Here is a 7098-nt window from a genome sequence, read left to right as displayed (position 1 = left end):
TGTGTTGCTATCGCATTCATTGCTTCGCCCTTAGGGCGAAACTGTGACATTTTTTGACGTGCATGATTAGTAGACGTTGTACACGCGCTCTCTCCTAGACACGCGCCGGGCCTTTAATTAGCAGACGGTCTCGCGAGCTTTGAGGATGTCGGCGGGTGCTTTCTGCATCAACAGCGACGTGGCACGACCATGATTTCGCAGTCTCTCCGCAGTAATTTTAGGGCCAATAAATAAGTTTTCACCGCCACCTCGATTTTTGCTTATGTCCGTGTGGGAATTCCGCCTAAATTTCTGAGGCAATAGCTAGTGCGACGTAAACTGCGCTTTGCGAACACGTTCTACGCGCTCAGGCTACGATTCCACTGTGCAAGCTTACGGTTGTGTCGGCGACGTGGCCTCTGAGACTGCAGCATTTCGGAGGCCACGCTAATGTATTCTCTGGGTAGGGGGCTATTTATATGAGTAGCAAAGAGCAGATGACGGCAGCCAGGATAGTGACTTCCAGTCGCGGTGCTTCGACCGAAATCTCGGACAGTGTCCCCGATAGCTGGATCACGTGACTGTGACGCGCTCTTCTGTCTGGGCTAGTCAGACCGGAAGCCGCGGACGGTTTTCGGACAGTCCGGGATTGCATAATCGAAGAGGCCCAATGGTCACGTTGTAGTGACGGTGAAGAACATAGTAGCAACCCTGTGAATCACGAAACTATTTATTGAGCCAACAAAAGCAAGTGACACTCGAAGCAGAACGATAGCGGCGAGCACAGGTGGCGATCGTCGAAATCTGATGTGTGGATCAGACACGTCGGTATACGTGGCCCAATGAACTGGAATTTCCAGCGTCATCGCTGGTGCTCGCGTAAGTTCAAGAGTGTACACTAACATTCGCCTCGCGCACCGAATTGAATTACGCAAAGGGTCGGCGATAACGTAGGCAACAGATAACAGATAACTATCGATAACATTCGAGAAACTTCCGATATAGAAAGGCGCGCCTTGCGCTGAGCGATCACTTTTAACATTTGTTAGCCGGTGAAATGCGGTCACCGAATAAAGATAAACAAGCATGTGTGTCACAATGAACATACTGAAAATTTCGTAGCACACTGGCACTGTCCGCCATTCCAATTAGGAATGAATAGAAGTTTGTAAAAGAAACTCCTATTCGATACGAAGACGAGAGGATTGCCCTTCGGACTGCTTTGGGGCACTTAGACGACAGGCCTTTTACTAAGGAGAAGATCTTGGGCCCGTGGCCTCGTGCGTCTGCTAAGTACAGGGCTACAAAGGCGCTGCTGCGTTTTTTTGAAGTGCACAAGCCTGTATGACCGCCTGTGACGAAACTCGGCGATGAACGCTTGACTGTGTAAATGTGCAAGGTGTGAACTTCTCTCTTCCTTCTCCTCTTCCCTTCTCCCCCTTCCCCAGTGCAGGGTAGCCTACCAGGCTACCCTGCACTGGGGCCAGCACACTAATACCAGCACACTAATAGGGACAGTGACAGAAAATCCTTAAATAACCTGTACAGGAGTCTTATACGATCGCGTTAGGCTACGGTGCTCGGGTGTATCAGTCTGTTACGCCTAGCGCTTTGAAGATAATACATCATGTTCACCATCAGGGCATCCGCCTAGCCACAGGAACCTTCAGAACTAGCCCTGTACCATGTCTCTATGCAGAACCCAATGAGTGGTCGCACCATCTGCAAAGGTCGTACTCCAGTTTCATGTATTTCCTGAAGGCACACTCAAACCGTGAACATCCTGGTAAAATAACCGCAGACAATATCACGTGTACCACAGTATTCTATAATCGCCTAGCAGCGGGAGAACCCTTATCACCGCGTGTGAGGAAACTCAGGGAAGCAATGGGCGTCCAACTTCTTGAAACTCATCCAATAGCTCCAGTCAAGCCGTTACCACCATTATAGTGGCAACTAATTGATTGTGACACGCATTTTTAGAAGTTGCAACGAACGCCTTAGAAGTACACATACAAATGCACTTCCTAAAACCTAAAGTCAAAATAATCGGGCCGAGAATTCTACACTGATGCATCAAAGTCGTATTCAGGCGTTTCTAAAGCTGCAGTCGGCCTATCCTTTTCGGAATCCGGCTCTTTGCACCTGGAAACAAGCATATTTACTACGGAAGCCTATGCACTTTTGTGGGCTGTAAGACACATTAAAGAATTTAAAGCACAAAAGGCAATACTATTTACAGATTCATTGGGCGTCTTCAAAGCCTTAATTTAACTACAAAAGAAGAAAAATCCTGTCTTTACTGAACTTTATTCAATCATTTGCGCTTTGCATGCACTTTATCAACAAATACTGGGTACCTGGCCACAGAGGCATCCAAGGTAATATGCTTGCCGACCATTTAGCCACATCAATAACTACAAAACCAAGTAATTCTTCCATTGCTGTCCCTGCCATAGATTTCAAGCACTTCCTACGCAATAAAACGAGGGACTATTACGTGGGACACTGAAACACTTAATAAACTCCACGTTGTTAAACCAAACGTGTGAAATTGACCGCTAATAACAAAAATACGACAAACTGAGGTTATTTTCTCCCGGCTTAGGATAGGCCACATGTATGACGCTCATTCCTACGTATTGACCTGTGATGAGCCTCCTGTCTGCGATAGGTGTAGCGAGACGCTCATGGTCCTACGCGTCTCGTTAGAGTGTCGGGAAGTAGAAGCTCAAAGAAAAAACTACTTTGCCCCGGCGTACAGACAACACATTCCCCTCCACCTGGCAATGTTCTCCGCAATGAACCATTTTTTAAAAGTAAGTTACTTTTAAGATTTTCACAAGATGTTGGTACATTGCGAGTTATCAATCCAAGAGATTCGTAGCACATGCTCTCACTGGAGGCTGGTGCTGCCATAGCATTTTACAGCGTAACCAGTTATGGGCTCATTCCAACAGCCGTTTCGGTTGGCGATGTTGTCCGCCACCGCCGCCGGTGTCCGTCACAGTTATCGCCAGGAATGAGAAAACAAAATACCCTGTACCCGCCGGGATCCAACATGGGCCCGCTGTGTGGGAGTCAGCTACTCTACCACTGAGCCATGCCAGCGCTTGCTAGCTTGCAACGGAAACATGCCCTATACAAGCATCACCGAACGCGAGGAGACATGCGATGTAAGATGCGCGCCGCGTAGCGTCTATACGTGCGCACTTTGCATTGAAGTTGCATATTATTACAGCAGGTGGCACTCCATGTAGCAGTTGCATAGGCAGCGGTACAAGGTTTCTTTTTCTCTCCGCTATTCTTTCCGTCTTTCATTTCCCCTTACCCTTCCCCCAGTGCAAGATACCAAACCAGAATCTTTTCGGGTCAACCTCCCTTCCTTTCCCACTCCGTTTCTCTCTCTATATATATACAGAGAAGGTTCAAGGAAGAAAAAGAAGATTAAGGTGATGTATATAAAAATGCTAGAAATAAAAGCATGTGCAGCTTACCTGATAAAATCAAGCACGCTAAGTGACTGTTTGTCACCGCCGCGTTTCAAAAAGGACGCCACAAAATCATCATCGTCATGATCATCATCATCAGCATCGCATTGTGCCACTTGTCACACGATGTGACATGCACGCTGCGTAGCGTCGATACGTGCACACTTTGCATCGCAGCTGCATATTATTACACCAGTTGGCACGCCATGTAGCAGTTGTATAGGTAGCGGTACAAGGTAGATAGAGAAGTCTTGAGGAAGTAAAAGAAGGTTAAGGAGATGTACACAAAAATGCTAGAATGAACAAAAAATTGATCGACGATTACGATACGATCCCTAATGCGAAATTTGAGAGCAGCTCTATACGTGTTTTCATGTCACGATATTGCTGCATCACGTTCGTCCTGTCCAAATCCTCCGTTGACGCTCCTCACGAACGCAAACCTAATTGAAGTATACGTAGATGGTGTTCCGTTCAAGGCATTGATTGATACTGGAGCCCAAGTGTCCATAATGAGCGCTAACCTATGTCGTCGCCTCAAAAAAAGTTCTTACGCCTGCCATCACTCGAGCCGTACGCGTCGCCAATGGCGCCACTGTTGCCGTCAGTGGTATGTGCACTGCTCGCGTAGGAATTGCTGGCCGTCAAGTTCCAGTCCTGTTCACCGTGCTGACAATATATTGGCTGGCGCGGACAATCTGTCTTATGCATTACGCTGCAAACGGGGCGAAGTGTGGCGCGACTGCCGCGCTAATCGGGAGATCGCGAGAGGCAGCGCGTGGGTGATGCGTGGGCGCGATTCCCAGCAGCCGCCGCAGACAGACCTCCGCTCATACAGCGCTTTGTTTCTACATTCACGCACATATGCTACGTTCACGCACATATGGTATCGTTGGACACGCTCGCCGCATGCCATCGGTGAACAGGCGATGGCACGCTACTCTGGCGCCATCTCGTAGCGGTCGTCGCCCGTTTTGCGCAGCACTACGCTTTTTTCCCCCGCTTGTGCCATACCCTCCTCCTCCGCTTTCCGCCTCATGGTTACGCTGCACCCTCTTCTCCCACTTTTCTGCTCGCGCTCTCTTCGCTATCGCCGTCTTTCATCGCCCGCTGCGCTCCGCGTTCGCTCTTTCATTCATCGCTGTGATCGTTCGCTCGGTTACGCCGAGGGACAATGCCGGCGCCGACGCTCAACGCAGGAACGGGCACCAAAGAGCTGCGCGCTAAAACCTGTATAGCATGCCTAATTAAATCAAGCAGGCTAGGTGACTATTTGTCACCACCCCATTTCAAAGGGGAGGCCAATAAATTATTATAATAGTGATCATCATCATCATCAACAACAGCATCGTATCGTGCCACTTGTCAAGGGGTGAGAAGAAAGGGAACCGAGGGGCCCGATTTTTATTAATCATATCATAGGAAGCCAACAAACAATGACACCAAAGAGAACATAGGGGAAATTACTTGTACTTACTAATTGAATTATCATTTATTTATCATCAACTTATCATTTATTTATTATCAACTTATCATTTCTTTAATTCAATTAGTAAGTACAAGTAATTTCCCCTATGTGTTCCCTGGTGTAATTGTTTGTTGGCTTCTTATGATATTGTCAAGGGGTGTGACATGTGCGCCGCGTAGTCTCGATACCCGCGTTTACTCTTCGGTGCAGGTTATGGCACCTCCTCGCAAGATACGAACCGCTGCTGAAGAACCGAATCGTAAGTTACGCGCGCGCCTGTAACCAGGCGACGTCGGGCTCTGCAGACCATTGTGCAGAGAGGAGCACAAGCCGCACCTCGCCGTCGACGCCGGGCGGGACAATTCAGTTCGTTATCGTGAAAGAGACGCGAAGAGATTTTGCCGCGAAAACCCTAGTGTATGCTGCCGAAAATGGAGCTCCTATATATAGAGCCGCAGCTCCAGCTTACGCTGTGACTGTGCTGCGTGTTCCGCGCAGGCTTGTGACTTTTTGTAAAACACGTGCCTCACGGCCTTTGCGTTCAATTGCTCTTTGGTGGAGCAATAGTGCTGCTGTTACCTACACGTTTACTACGTCATCCCTTGCAATGAAATTTTTATGGTCATAGCATAAATCACTAGTCATTGTCTTTATTTTAATACTTATACATCTTACGCAGTATAAGAGCTCATAATTTTTAAGCCTGTTTACACCCATATTACATCTAGCTATCGAAATTCATGTTTTCATCTCAGTGACGGCTCATTTACACCTCATCACCAGTTGCATAGCGCTATTTGGCCATATCTGGCCCTTGTCCCACTAAACACCACACATCATCATCATCACCAACTCTTGGTCCTTGTCTTTCTCTTCCTCTTTTCTCAAGCCATTGCGCTCACGTTCATGCACTTCGCTCATCACCTAGCTTAAACACTTGGCTCATACCCACTAGGGGGATTGCCCATACTGGAAGGGATGAAAAGTACGGACAACAAAGACAAAAGGTAAAACAAAACAATTTATGAAAAAGAAGACATTGCGCAACTTAAGTACAACATTTTTTTGATAGGGCAAGACTTGTTTTTCTTTTCCTTTTTTCGGGATTCACCTTCGTCTTCTTCGAGAATCCTTCAGCGAACATGCCGTGATACGTGACATAATTGGCACAAGATGCCTTATGAAAACAGACCAATCGCTGATGACCACAAAGCTCAGGAGACCAATCTCTGGAAACCGCGGAGCTCAGAATAAACCAATCATTGTGGACCACGCAGCCAGAAGCTAACCTTGTAACGTCGGCCGCTGGCACGAGACACGTGGATGGCCAGCTCTGAGCAAGCTATCTCAACGTCAGCGTCTGCCAAGCCGGCCACTCGAACAGCTTCGATCAAACCATGAGTTTTCATCAAGGTGATGTAGGAGTGTCCTTGGATTCCTACCCGAAGCCTTCTGGAGATGATCCAGCCACATTTAGGGCACCGCTGCGGAGGCGCCTCTTCTCGTCGCCCTTAAAGGAAGACTTTCGTCGGAACGTCGTGTCCTGGTTCACTAAGCAGCTCAACCATGCAGAGCCGTGGGACGTCTTCGCGGACACGACCCAGTTTTCAATTCCGAAGTCGGCCCAGGAGGTCACCCACCGGATCCAGTGGAACATGGAGCGGTTCAGACGCAATTACGGCATCCTTTTTGCCGTCATCATGGTAGGATGCATCATGTCCAGCATGACACTCATGGTCACCGTCGCGGCGGTTGGGGCAGTGTGTGCTGTTCTCAGGGTGCAGCACGATGAAGAGACGGTGGCCGTGTTGGGATCGAAGCTAATGCTCTCCAAGAACCACCGCCAAGTCCTGGCCGCATTAGTGGCCTTCTCTCTTCTGTACGCCTCGGACATTTGGTCCACCATCACCTGGTCGCTCGGTGTCATCGCGGCTGTGAGCAGCGCCCACGCATCTCTGTATGGGCAGCTCGATTACCGAAAGCGGCCAGATGATCTCGAGGAACTTCACTCCTTTACACAATGGTCACCTTTAACGGATATTTCCTTCTATTAATTTTTGGAAGAAAGTTTGGGATTTCTTTTGCGTCAGTCCGTCGGTGAATTTTTTTTTCTTTGACAAAGAGCGCGCAGTGAGTCTTGATTGGTGAAGTGCTTATGAA

This window comes from Dermacentor silvarum, chromosome 1 (assembly GCF_013339745.2).
Source record: "Dermacentor silvarum isolate Dsil-2018 chromosome 1, BIME_Dsil_1.4, whole genome shotgun sequence".
NCBI classification, from domain to species: Eukaryota; Metazoa; Arthropoda; class Arachnida; order Ixodida; family Ixodidae; genus Dermacentor; species Dermacentor silvarum.
This window is presented reverse-complemented; position numbering follows the sequence as displayed.